The sequence below is a fragment of the Acinonyx jubatus genome, chromosome A1, assembly GCF_027475565.1.
Source record: "Acinonyx jubatus isolate Ajub_Pintada_27869175 chromosome A1, VMU_Ajub_asm_v1.0, whole genome shotgun sequence".
In the NCBI taxonomy this organism is placed as follows: Eukaryota; Metazoa; Chordata; class Mammalia; order Carnivora; family Felidae; genus Acinonyx; species Acinonyx jubatus.
The window spans coordinates 141,872,316-141,885,188 of NC_069380.1; the positions used below are offsets into that span (position 1 = coordinate 141,872,316).

Below are 12,873 nucleotides of genomic sequence, written 5' to 3' on the forward strand. Positions count from 1 at the left end.
CCAATACTGATATCATATGGACTTAAAGAAATTGTTTCCTATCCCAAATTTCCAAGAACTTCTATAGATGATTACATTCTCCTGGTTGACATTGCTGACCTCCTGCTTCTGCGTTCTTCTCCATGACCTCTAGCTACCTCACCACTACGTCTTCATCCTTCCTTCATCCTATTTGGTCATCCCGAAACATTGACACAGTGCTCCATTGATTCCTTAAGGCAGTGCTAACACAAGGCTAAAACTGGTAGTGGTTAACACAGCTTTTGCTCAAGAGTTGGGTTTAGTGAGGGAAATTTCTTCATAGATCATGAAACAAAGTAAAGCTGAATGTGAGGCATCTAACAGTGCTAGGAGCCCCTTTTGATCTCTTCTCCAGCTCGGTCTTCCAGCCACACTCAACAGACTAACCTCTGCATGCTACTTTATTCTTTAAGTTTCTAGATTCTGCTCAAACTTTTTTTTTTTTTTTTTTTTTTTTTTTTTTTTTTTTTTTTTTACTATCAGCTTGCAAGGAAGCTGAAAATGTCAAAATACAAAAGCCTCTCTTACCAATATAGACATTTTGTATAATAGAATGAGAGAAAATTTTTCCCTCCTACCTCAGCCTCTTCCATTCTGCCCAGATTCTAGGCCTCTCTTTGCAGAACTAAAAAGGCCACTAAATCAATTCTCTAAACCAAAGAACACTCATTTCCCCAGAGTGAATTTGGCCATTACCCCTCAGAATAGTTTTAGAATTCCCTTAGTGTCTTCCCTTTAGTAGATTTGTGTGGAACTAGGTAATGTTTGAAAGTTCTTTCTCAACCTAACTGGAGCTCCCAGACTTTGTGGTGGACTTCCTGGCACTGTGGAGGACTTTACTGCATGTTAGGCACTTCAGGAAGAATGACACCCTTCTAGAGTCAACATATTATTTGAGGATTTGATAACTTCAGAGGCAGTGGGTAATTAGGACAAAGGAAAATGGGGAAGGAGAAGCATAATTCATTAATTAATTCATTCAACACATGTTTATTGAGTACTTACAATGGGCTGGGCACTCTTCTAGGCCCTAAGGAAATGATAGTTATCAGATCAGACAAAATCCCTGCTTTCAAGGAGCTTATATTCTAGTGGAGGAAGACAGACAATAAATAGATATATAGCCTGTCAATGGGGAATAAGAACCAGGAAAAAATAAGAGTAAGAGAATAAAAAGTAATAAGAGGTAGAGGCTGCTATGTATTTTAGGTATGATGGAAATATCTCTGATAGGATGATACTTTAGTAAAGACCTGAAGGAAATGATGGGGTGAGCCACATGGATGTCCTCGGGAGAAGAGTATTCCACACAGAGGAACAGCAAGTGTAGAAGTCCTGAGGCAGGAGTATGGGGGTGTTGGAAGACCATTGAGGCCATGAAGGCCATAGTGGAATAGCAAGGGAGAGAGAATGCTATGAATACAGTCAGAGAGGAGCTGGGAACAAGTCCATAATGACCTTAACAGCCAAATAAGGACTTTTTGTTTTATTCTAGATGAGTTTACAAGAAGTAACAGGTATGGAGAGTAGACACAATGGCAATCTCAAAGAATTGGCTTTTCATGTGCTTGGGTATTATGTTTTTTAACATTAAATGGAAGATTTCATGAAGGCCCCCTGAGCTGGCCTTTGCCAACTCTCAGCTCCTGCAGAGAAAGTGCTTGGTGTAGGTAGAAGAAAAGGTGGTTTTTGTTTTTTGTCTCCTCCCCAGCTCTGCCCAGGAATCCTATGGCCCTACTCACTTTCTATTTCAGGGGAGCAGCCCCTGCTGACTGGTTGCCATTAGGACCATCTAGCCCAGAACTGTGGAGGGTGGGGCGGAACTGCTGTCATAGCCGGGCTGACATTGTGCTGAACAGTCTGCTCACCCTTAATGACAGGTTGGCAACCATCAAAGATGGAGAAATATAAGCACATTTGAAGGAAATGTTTCATATCTTTACAACGGCATGATTTTTCAGTTACAGAGAAGGTGAAGTAATGATGTCATCTAGGGAGGTTGCCTGCCAAACAGGCCCTCATAGGTGTGTCTGTGAGTGTGTTTGTGTGTGCATCTGCATGTTGTAAATATTTCATACGTGTGATTGTGTGTATGTGTGTGTGTGTGTGTGTGTGTGTGTGTGTGTGTGTGTGTCTTAGCAGGGCTGTGTGTGTGGCCAGAAGTGTCATTACAATTCAGAGCTTGCTTTCCCATTGAAGATCTAGGAACTGGATTTGTCAGAGCTCCCAAGGGTTGTTAGGTTCAGAGGGACTCACCCACATTAATCGAGCCCACAAAAGACTTATTAAGTAATTTAGAACACCATTTGCTTAATTTATAGTCAGAAATCAAATTATCAAAGGGAGTGATGACCACATCCCTGCTGGTCACGGGATTCTCTCTCTAGGCCCCTGAGGAGAATTAACATATTTTCCCCCCGGGGAAGCCCTATGACACTCAAAAGATTGTTTGGTGATCAAGGCAAATTATGTGAATGATCTTAATGACCAGCATTATTAAACTGCCATGACAAGCCATGGGCCCAAACATTTGGGTTTACTGCTCTAAGTACTTTCTCTCTGCATAGCATTGGGCTTCCCTAAATCCTGTCCTTCGAGGGCTATTCAGTCCAGTTGCTTACATTACCATTAAGAAAAAATGTTGCCTTAAGACCATTTCCCAGGCTATAGATTTTTTCTTCATTTGGTAAATAATTGATTCGATTTTTAAGCCCTGTTCCTCCTCCTTTTGATCTGAAGAATATCATGCCTGTTACGATGACTGTTGCAGATGATAGAACATTATCTATTACATAAAGATCTTACTAATTTAACACAAGGAAACCACACTTGCAAATTCTTCTGTGGCATCTCACTATCTCTCTCATGGGTTGACTGCATGTGGGAGGAGGACATTCATTCAAGGATTTGTTGTCACTGATGAGAAAGAGTGGTTGAGAACACACATCCGGGAATCATGGAGATGGAGCTCTCTCTGTACCTTCATAGCAAGTTGGGCAAACTGTTCCGCCTCTTACAGAGTCCTCATAGTAAGACAGGAATAGTACCAGTTATTATGTCATAAGGTTGCTCATACACTCATTTGAAGACTAATTAAGTACCAAGCACTGCTCTAGGTACCAGGGAGCCAGCAGTGATCAAACATTGCTGCCCTCCGGAAATTTGCATTCAAATGAGAGGAATGACACACAGTACAAGAGATAAGTAAGTACACTGTTTAGTTTCAGAAAGTGATCAGTGCTATACAGAAAAATAAAGCAGGGAAGGGTTGTTGTGACATGTAAATGAAAGAATGTATGTAAAGTCCTTAGAATGCCTGACCTATAATGATAGCAAAAACTTCAGCTGTTACCAATTGAGCTGTACCGCAGGGACTCTTACAGTGAAAGAACTAAGTGTGGCCCTCAGAATAGCACATGGGCCTCACACACAACTTGGCATGTAGTTATGCTATCCATGACCACTGTGTCTCCAATGCAAGTTTAATATTTTCCTGTTTTTACTCGTTGCAAACACTCAGGAAAAGTATTTAGAACAAAAGATAAATTATCCTTAATGTCACCACTCAGAAGCAATTTAACATTTGGTATGCATCCTCGTAGGCTTTTCTCTTTTTCTTTGGATGCACACACACACACACACACACACACATTTTTTTTTTTTAATTTTTAACATTTTATTTATTTTTGAGACAGAAAGAGAGACAGAATGCAAGCAGGGAGGGGCAGAGAGAGAGAGGGAGACACAGAATCTGAAGCAGGCTCCAGGCTCTGAGCTGTCAGCACAGACCCTGACGTGAGGCTCAAATTCATGAACCTAGAGGTCATGACCTGAGCCAAAGTCGGATGCTTAACGGACTGAGCCACCCAAGTGCCCCCCCCCACACATTTTTTAAATGCAACTAAAATTACTGTTACATAACCTGCTTTTGTCACTTAAAGCTCTATCTTCTGACATCAACAGATTCACATTAGTATTTTAATGTCCAATTATAGTCCACTGGAAAGAGAAATCTTTTTATTTTTTTATTTTTAGAGAGAGAGCAAGTGAGCAGGGAAGGGGCAGAACAAGAGTGAAAGAGAAAGACAGTTCAGCACAGAACCTGACCTGGGGCTCCATTTCATGACCATGAGATCACGACCTGAGCCAAAATCAGAAGTTGGACGCTTAACTGACTATGCCACCCAGGTGCCCCTGGAAAAATGAATCTTAAGCTAGTTTGTTATTGATAGATATTCATCGACTTCCAAGTTTTTGTTTCTATAAAAATGCTTTGGTTTTAAAGGCACAACTTCACTGTTTGGCCTAGAGTTTTCCATGGATCTGTCATGAGAAAGTATGCATTATTTCCATATTTACTATGAACTCTTATCACCTTTTAAAAACCCAGCTGGGAAGATTGAATAAAAACTCCTTCATGGTACCTAGTTTAATTTAGAGTCAATTCAGTGTAATTACATTTAACTGTATTCAGTTTAGATGTATTTTTTAACATCTTCCGTGTCAGGACACCATGCTGATTCCTGCTGGGAACCAAGATGAGTAAGACGTAATCCCTCCTTTCAAGGAGACCAAGACAGGAACATAGATATTGGTAATCAGCATATAGGCCAGAAGAATCATCGGATCACAGACTAGGGAGAGGACATATCTATCTGTTTGCTGTGACCAAATAATAAGAAATGTTAGCCTTATGTCACTAGTGTGTTGAATAAGCAAGCCTCCTGAGACAGAGTCATAAATGATGTACTGTTTTTGTCTCCTTGTGCCCTTTTAAGTTTACTCAGTAGAAGGAAGTTCTAAATGAAATTTTAGGCAGAGGAACTTGGGAGGCCTTACTTAGGTGGGCTTTCTTAGAAGAAATGTGGAAACTAAGACCTGGTGATTGAGTAAAAGTTGGCCAAATTGAGGGGTGTGGGCTCTGGGGCAGGAGGAGGGAAGAGAAGAGTGTTCCTGATGTAGAGTAAAGATGAGGAGGTGAGAAATAGCCTGATGCCTTAGAGGGGTTCAAAGATCAATATAGTTATGTGGGAGGGAAGGAGAGGTGTACTGTGGAGGGCTTTTATAGTGAGACAGATTTTCTCTGAATACCCCAGGTTTTAGCCTACATTCATACAAAGTGGGCAGTAAATAAATATTTTTAAAAATAAAGTCTGAAAATCATATAAGTTTTTGGTTCCTTAACACAATTTCCCTTCTCATAATTCAGAACCACCATGCATCAACTTCCCACTTCTCCTCACTGGAAAATTGGAAGACTATCTCCAAATGGTTTTTGGACCTTAAGGCAGAGGGAGAAAAGTTTGCATCCTTCAAGCAGAAGCTCCCATGGAGTTTGTTGGTAAAGCAAGTTGTCTCAGGAAGTAATGACTGAAGGTGAATGAAGGATTGAAGCCTCTGGGTCAAGGATTATCATTCAGAGTGGACGAATAAGCTAGACTCATCCAAAGCACAAGCTATTTCAAAGGTGGTTTTCTTAGGGAAAAAAATGGTGATCAATCGTATCTTTCAGGAAATCAACTCTGCTGAAAATAATTTATCCTGCTTTTTACTTTTGTCTTCTTTCAGTGAATTAAACTATAACCAAGCTTATTTCTTGATTTGCATTTCTTCTTAATTATTCTGAGCTAAGTTCTACCCTGCAGAGCTCCAGAAAATGGATAAAATATGCATCCGAGTGTTGAACAGCAGCGGCAGACTCCTACACACCAATCCCTGGCTGTGTGGGACGCTGCCATTTTCCCCAAGTCATTTCAGGTCAGAAACACCTCTGCTCCCAAAGAATAGCATTTAGGGGCCCCCACACAAGGTCTTTGTATGCACCGTATGATATCTCTCAAGGAGCAATACATTGTTCTGCACCCTCCCAAGAGTAAGTGCAAGGCTACTTTTCTGCCCCTATGGACATAGAAGGGATTCTACAATCATTCTGCCCAATGGGAAACCCTGTGAATTACCTTTAGAGGGCTTGAAGTCAAAATCAGAACATGATTTTACTTTATTCTCATCCAATAAGCCCAGCTTTCTTTTAAAAATAACATTAATCCATATGATTGTGGAACTTCTGAAAACTGCAGAAATGAGTTAAAAAAAAAAAAAAAGTATCCACAATTCTGCAGACTTAGACTTGGTTGATATGTTCTTTGGCTTCTGGACTTCTGCCTCCTGCCTTCCCCTAATGCAGATACAATGCCTAGAAGTGTCACAGGCAACTTGCAACCTTGAGGATAAAATTCACATGCTGAGCATGAAGGAGCATAATGACAGAAGCTTGGATTCTTTCTCAACGCCATTGGTGAGAAACCATTCTGGTTCACTACTTCTTACCTCTAATCTTTTTGGAGTAAAATAAACCCCTATCCTTGGAAACCATTAAAATTTTAGCTGTATTTTGAAGTATGACACGCGTTCAGAAAAGTGCATCACAAGTTTATAGCTTAATGAATTTTTTTTCAAAGCCAATATAAGTGTGGACATGTAATATATGTATACCAAGAAAAAAAGCATTATAGTAAGTGACTCCCAGTTACTCTCACTTCCTTAAGTAACCTGAATCTGAAGTTAACCACAGATTAGTTTTTCCTGGTTTTGCACTTTGTATGAATGGAGTCACACAATATTTTTTTTCTTTGTTTCCAGCTTCTTCTGTTCAACATTATATTTGTGAGATTTATTCATGCTGTTGTATGTAGCATTATTTATTCATTCTCTTTATTGTATAGTAGTATAATTTACAAATATACCATAATTTGCTTCTTCATTTTGCTACTGATGGACATTTGAGTTGTTTCCAATTTGGGGCTGTTAAAAATAATACTGCTGTGAGTATCCTTGTACATATCTTCTAGTGAATATGTACACACTTTGTAGTGAAGATAGCTAGGAAAAGAACTGCTAGGCCATGGCATACGTATGTTCAGCTTCAGTAGATAGTGCTCAAGTCCAAAGTATGAAGTTCCTTCCAAAGTAAAAAAGTTCCGATTTCCACTCTAACCAGCCCTCATAAGAGTTTCAGCTGCTTCATATCCTTGCCAAGTATATTCACATCATCGTGGGACCTGAACTTTTTTTTTTTTTTTAGGATTGGAAGACACTATACTTTTACAAACTGATTGTCATGCAATTCCTCTTATTGTTCACTCCCTAAATACTGAGTACATGCCTGACTCTTAGTGATGATTCTCTCTCTTAAGGGAACAAAATTTACAATGAGTCAAGCTGGTTAATATGAGGTTTTGGATTTTGAGATTATAATGAGGTCATCTCTTAGCAACTAAGCTTAAAGCTAATGTCATGCTTCATTTGAAATGTTAGGTTAAATTGGCTTTGGTCAATCAATGCTAGGTTTAAAAACTAAGAGAGAATGTGTGGGATGTTCTTGCTCCATTATGATAAATGCTGTGATACTCAAGGGTATTGCTGTGGACAATAGGATGTGGAATTCAATCAATCTGGCACAGTGCCCTCTACTTTGCAGAATGAAGAGAAAGCTGACAGTTGGATGAAGAAAGGCCTTGTGGAGGAAGTGTCATTAGAGCTGACCTTCAGGAGCAAGTTCAGTGTTACTGCAGGCAATCCTGGGGAAGTTATTACAGAAAGTGCAGAGGAGATCACTGGATCAGAGGTGAAAAGAACATGCGAGCGACCCTGAGGAAGCCAGCAACTAAGCTGCCCCAGAAGTCAGGAGTCTTTCAGTCTTTTCCGTGCTTAGAGCCTCATCAACCAAGACAGGTGTGTGGGGGGGGGGGGGGGGATGACGGGGGAGGTTCCTCTCAATCCCCTGGCTTTAGTCTTGCTCAGCATTCTGGGGTGTGCTGGCTCAGGTCGAAGAAGCAGCACATACTAACTTCCTTCCAGCTGCCTTAGTCAGCTGAGCCAATTGCATTGAGTGCTTGACATCAAGGCTTCTCAAACAGAATCCTGTTGGAAGTAAGAAACACAGACAGAGCTCTCCCCTCTTGTGTCTCGGCCTCTGATAGGACATTTTCATAGATGGTGCTCATCTCCCAGTTGTAGTACTGGTGGTTGGGATAGTGATTACCTGTCTAGGTTGTGGCCTGGCTGGACTGAGGTCCCATCTACTAACTTGCCCCAGGGAGGAGCCAAGGCTCAGTCAGATAAAGCCTCTTCTCATTACACGGAACACACCCACCCCATCGGCCCAGTTCTACTGCTTTTGATGTCAGGGATGCAGACTTGGGCTGATTAGTCCATTCAAAGTAGATTGAAAAAAAAGTCCCTATTTATTTAGTCAGGATTGTGTTTCAACAACAAAACCCTGAAAAGCTCAGAGGCTTCAAAGTTTATTTCTTATTTTTGCTATATGTCCATTATGGGTTGGATGTGGCTCTATCCCATCTTACCTTTACTCTGGGACCCATGCTGATGGAGCAGGGGGCCCTAACTGAAACATTGCTATTTATCTCCTGGCAGGGAGGAGCTCAGTGAACCATCCATTAGCCCTTAAAACTTCTGCTGGGAAGTGATCCAAGGCTCTTCTGCCCAGTTCCATTGGCCAAAGTCAATCATATGGCTAAGTTTTCTCTAAGGGGTAAGGAAGGGATAATCCACCCCCCCGCCCACCCCCCGGGAGCAGCATGGAATATTTGTGAAAAATGCTACAATATTCCACACTTGGTCACCAAGGGAGGTATTCCTCAATTTCATCATAAATTTACCTTAACTGACAGGTACTGGTGTGGTTTTTATTTACCATCTTTTAAAACGGTGGGAAAACCTGAGTGGTAAGTACCAATCTCCAGGTGATTGGTGAAGGTCATTCATTTTGGGTGAAGAGCTGAGAAATAACAGATTCAAAGCGTAGTGTGTGTTGTAGGTTGGAGGCATAGAGTAGGAGGCAAGATGGGGGGAGAGAGAGGAGCTTGAGTGTGGTGGGCCTTAGGCACCAAGGGTTTAGAATCATTCTTTAGGCAGTGAAGTTTCATTGAAGACTTCAGAGTGTTGGGGTGCACACTCTTCCTGCCAAGAGCCCCGAAGACATTTATAAAGGATGAAATGAAGGCTGGGTACTAGTTAGAAACCATCACTAGGAGAATAATGGTGAATTTGACTTCAGTTCCAGACAGATTTAAGTTCAAGATCTGCCTTTGAAATATCATAGCCACATGATTCCAGGGAAGTTCCTCTACCTCTCTAAACCTTGGTTTGTTCCATGTAAGACAGAGATGATAATAGTATTGCCTTCCATGGTTTGCTGTGGGAACTAAGTAAAGTAACGTATGTGAAGTGGTTAGCAAAACCCAATACACCTAGAAAGCCCTTACATGTGGGAAAGCAGAGACAATGAAGATTTAGAATCAATAGGATCTGGTGATTTTACGTGAAGAGTAAAGACATGGGAGGATTTGAAGAGAGTACCAACGTTCCCGGACTGGTGAATGGTAATGCCACTTACCTATTCAGAAGCTGGTAACAGCTGGGGGAGGAAAAATCCTGAGTCTGGGATCCCAGGGAGACATCCGTGGAGAAGGTTTCCAGCAGGTGCTTAGAAATGTGAGCAAGGCTTAGTAGATAGAACTTGTACAATGAGTCATTGGCTGATTGTGTGGACAGATGGTTTCTGGGGTCTCTTGTGGAAAATACTTAATTTTATTTTAATACTTACACAGCACTAAGAGCTGAGGAAAGAGACACTTCTCCAGGCTAAAGATTCTGGACGTCAGTCATTCTCACACTTGAATATATCAGAATTACCTGGAGGGCTTCTTTATGCCCAGAATTTCTGATTCCGTAGGTCAAGAGGCTGGAAACTGGGTTTCCTCACCTCCTCCAAATGCTCTGCTCTTATGTTGTCTCTGTCTTAACTTACTCTTAGAGTAGACCTGGAAAATGCTGACCCCACAAACAGGAGTGATTACATTCACACCATCGATCCTCATGTCTAGAATAAGATTTAGGGAAATGGCCTTTTGAGAATACACAGCAGATTGCTGGGAGATCAGCAGCAATTCAATATGACAGGTGTGGCAGATTTTTTGATTTGTAACATCCCTATGTTATGATTCATAGAATAAGTCTTTAGCCTATGGACCTTATTCAAGAGATATCATCTGTCCTGATGAACTAAACAATCCAGAAAACCACAATAAATGCCTGTTGTGTGCAGATCTTTGTCTCACTCAATAGTCTGCCTTTAGCAGCAGCCGCTGTCACAGAGGGGATCTTCCTTTAGGCATTAGCAGGGGTGAGGGGTTGGGATGGAAGAAGTGACAATCCTAAACTCCCCTCAGTAATAAAGACTGCACGGATTTACATCCCTGAAGAATTTATAGTTTTTGCCTGGATGTAAAGCATTCTCTTAGTTTACTAACAACTATGTAAAATACAGTAATCCTTTCTTTTGTCCAAAGGACCATCTAGTAGAAGCTTCTAAAGTTTCCCATTACTTTTTTTTTTTGCAGTATAATTGACCTAAAATAAACTGCACATACTCAAAACGTACAGTGTGATGAGTTTTGACATATATTCACATTCATAAAACCATCACCACACTTAATATAGTGAACATATCCATTACCCTAAAAGTTTCCTTGTGCCCCTTTGTAATCTAGAGACTACAAAGTCTTAGAGTGTGCTCTACTCCCTACATGACCCTATTCCTCAGCAATCACTAATCTGCCTTCTATCACTATAGGTTCGTTTACATTTTCTAGAATGTTGTATAAATAGAATTATATCATATATACTGTTTTTTTGTCAGGGGAGGGGTCTAGCTTCTTTCACTTAGCTGAAGTTTTTTGAGATTCTTCATGTTGTTGTATGTATCAATGGCTCATTCCTGTTTCTTTTTTTTTTTAATTTTTTTAATGTTTATTCATTTTTGAGAGAGAGACAGAGAGTATGAGTGGGTGAGGGGCAGAGAGAGAGAGAGAGAGAGAGAGAGAGGCAGACAGAGAACTTGAAGCAGGCTCCAGGCTCTGAGATGTCAGCACAGAGCCCAATGCGGACCTCAAACCCATGAACCACAAGATCATGACCTGAGCCAAAGTCGGACCCTCAACTGATTGAGCCACCCAGGTATCCCAGTTCATTCCTGTTTCTTATTGAGTAGTATTTCACTGTATAGATATACTCCACTTGTTTACTTATCTGTTAATGGGAATTTACGTTGTTTCTACTTTGGGGCTATTACAAGCACTGCTGCTATGAATATTCACGTGAAAACTCATGTACATGCAGATGCTTTCATTTCCCTTGGGCAAATACCTAGTAGTGAAATGTCTTGATCATGTGATGTACGTGTAAAGTTTTAAAGGAATTGACAAAATTTCTGAAGTGTTGGAACTATTTAAGATTCCTTAAGGAATCTTAATGGTGAATGCAAGTCCCAATTTTTCTGCTTTCCAGCCCATATTTAGTTTTGCCAGTCTTTTTCATTTTAGCCATTTTAATAGATATGTAGAGGTATCTTATTGTGGTTTTAATTTGCATTTCCTTGATGGTTAATGATGTTGATTATTTTTTTCAAGTGCTATTTGCTATTTGTGTGTATATATAAAAACATATACAATGTATACAAAATATATGTACGCAATTTTTTGATGAGGTATTTATTTTTAAATTGATTTGTTTGACTTTTCATCATTGAGTTGTAACAGGTTTTAAAAATATATTCCAAATACAAGTCTTTTGACCAACATATGTTTTTTCAAATATTGTTTTCTCAATCTGTGGCTTGCCCTTTTCACTTTTATAACAATATCTTTTGAAAAGGAAACATTTTATTTTGATGAAGTCCAGTTTGTTGGTTTTTTAAATGGTTCCTATTTGTGTTTCATTTAATTACCCAAAGTTACTAAGATTTTTTTATGTTTTCTTCTAGAAATCGTATAGTTTTAGTTCTTATATTTAAGTCCATGACTCATTCTGAGTTAATTTATGTTTATGGTGTAAGGTAAGGATCAAGATTCATTTTTTTTTGTTTGTTTTTACATAGACTAACCAGTTGTTTTGGCTCCATTTGTTAAAACAATTAACCTTTCCTCATTGAGATGCCTTGGCATCTTTGTTAGTCGGTGGATCATATATGTGTGAATTCTCTGTTCTGTTCCATTGATCTGCATCTGCCTTTATGCCAATATCACACTATCATAATTACTTTTACTTTATATGTATTTCTATCTTACTTAGTTACTTTATAATGTTTTAAAGGTAGTTCTCTAATTATTTTTTTAATATGAAGACAACCGAAATCTTTTAGAGTTGTACAAACTTTAATCAGATCCCCATATAGCTTTTGTCTCTCTAAACTGAGAAGTCTTGATTTTTCTGATTTGTCTTTATCCAAAAACTCAATAACAATTATTGCAGTGAAATTTTATCCCATTGCTTCCATTTCTTTTTTTTAACGTGTTTTAATGTTTTTAAATTTTTAAATTTATGTTTTTATTTTTTTGAGAGACAGAGAGAGAGCACAAACGGGAGGGGCAGAGAGAGAGGGAGGTGTAGAATTCAAAGCAGGCTCTAGGCACTGAGCTGTCAGCTCAAAGCCAATGAGGGGCTTGAACCCACAAGCATGAGATCATGACCTGAGCTGAAGTCGGGCCCCCCCCCCAACCCCCACCCCATTGCTTCCATTTCTAACGTGCTTTCTTTGTGTAACACACACACACACACACACACACACACACACACACACACGGCACCTGAGTAAGTGCAATAAGAGTAGCTTTCCTTCACCCTCCTGTCATTATCACTATTGCTGCTACTGTTGTTACCATTATTGCACACACCCTTTAATTTCCAACATCCTTCCTAAATATACAAAACCATTCATTTTAGTTTTGTGCCCCAAAATTGAGCCAGGTTAATTTCTTTAACAAACGTACATCA

At 39.8% G+C, this 12,873-nt stretch overlaps 1 long non-coding RNA gene across 1 annotated transcript; it reads left to right on the plus strand.

Annotated features, from left to right (window-relative positions):
* Nucleotides 1-482: 482 nt before the first annotated feature.
* LOC128316005 (uncharacterized) lies at nucleotides 483-11,652 on the plus strand. Its single transcript, XR_008299322.1, has 3 exons — nucleotides 483-5,397; nucleotides 6,206-6,316; nucleotides 7,499-11,652. It is a non-coding gene; the product is annotated as an uncharacterized LOC128316005 (long non-coding RNA).
* Nucleotides 11,653-12,873: the final 1,221 nt, after the last annotated feature.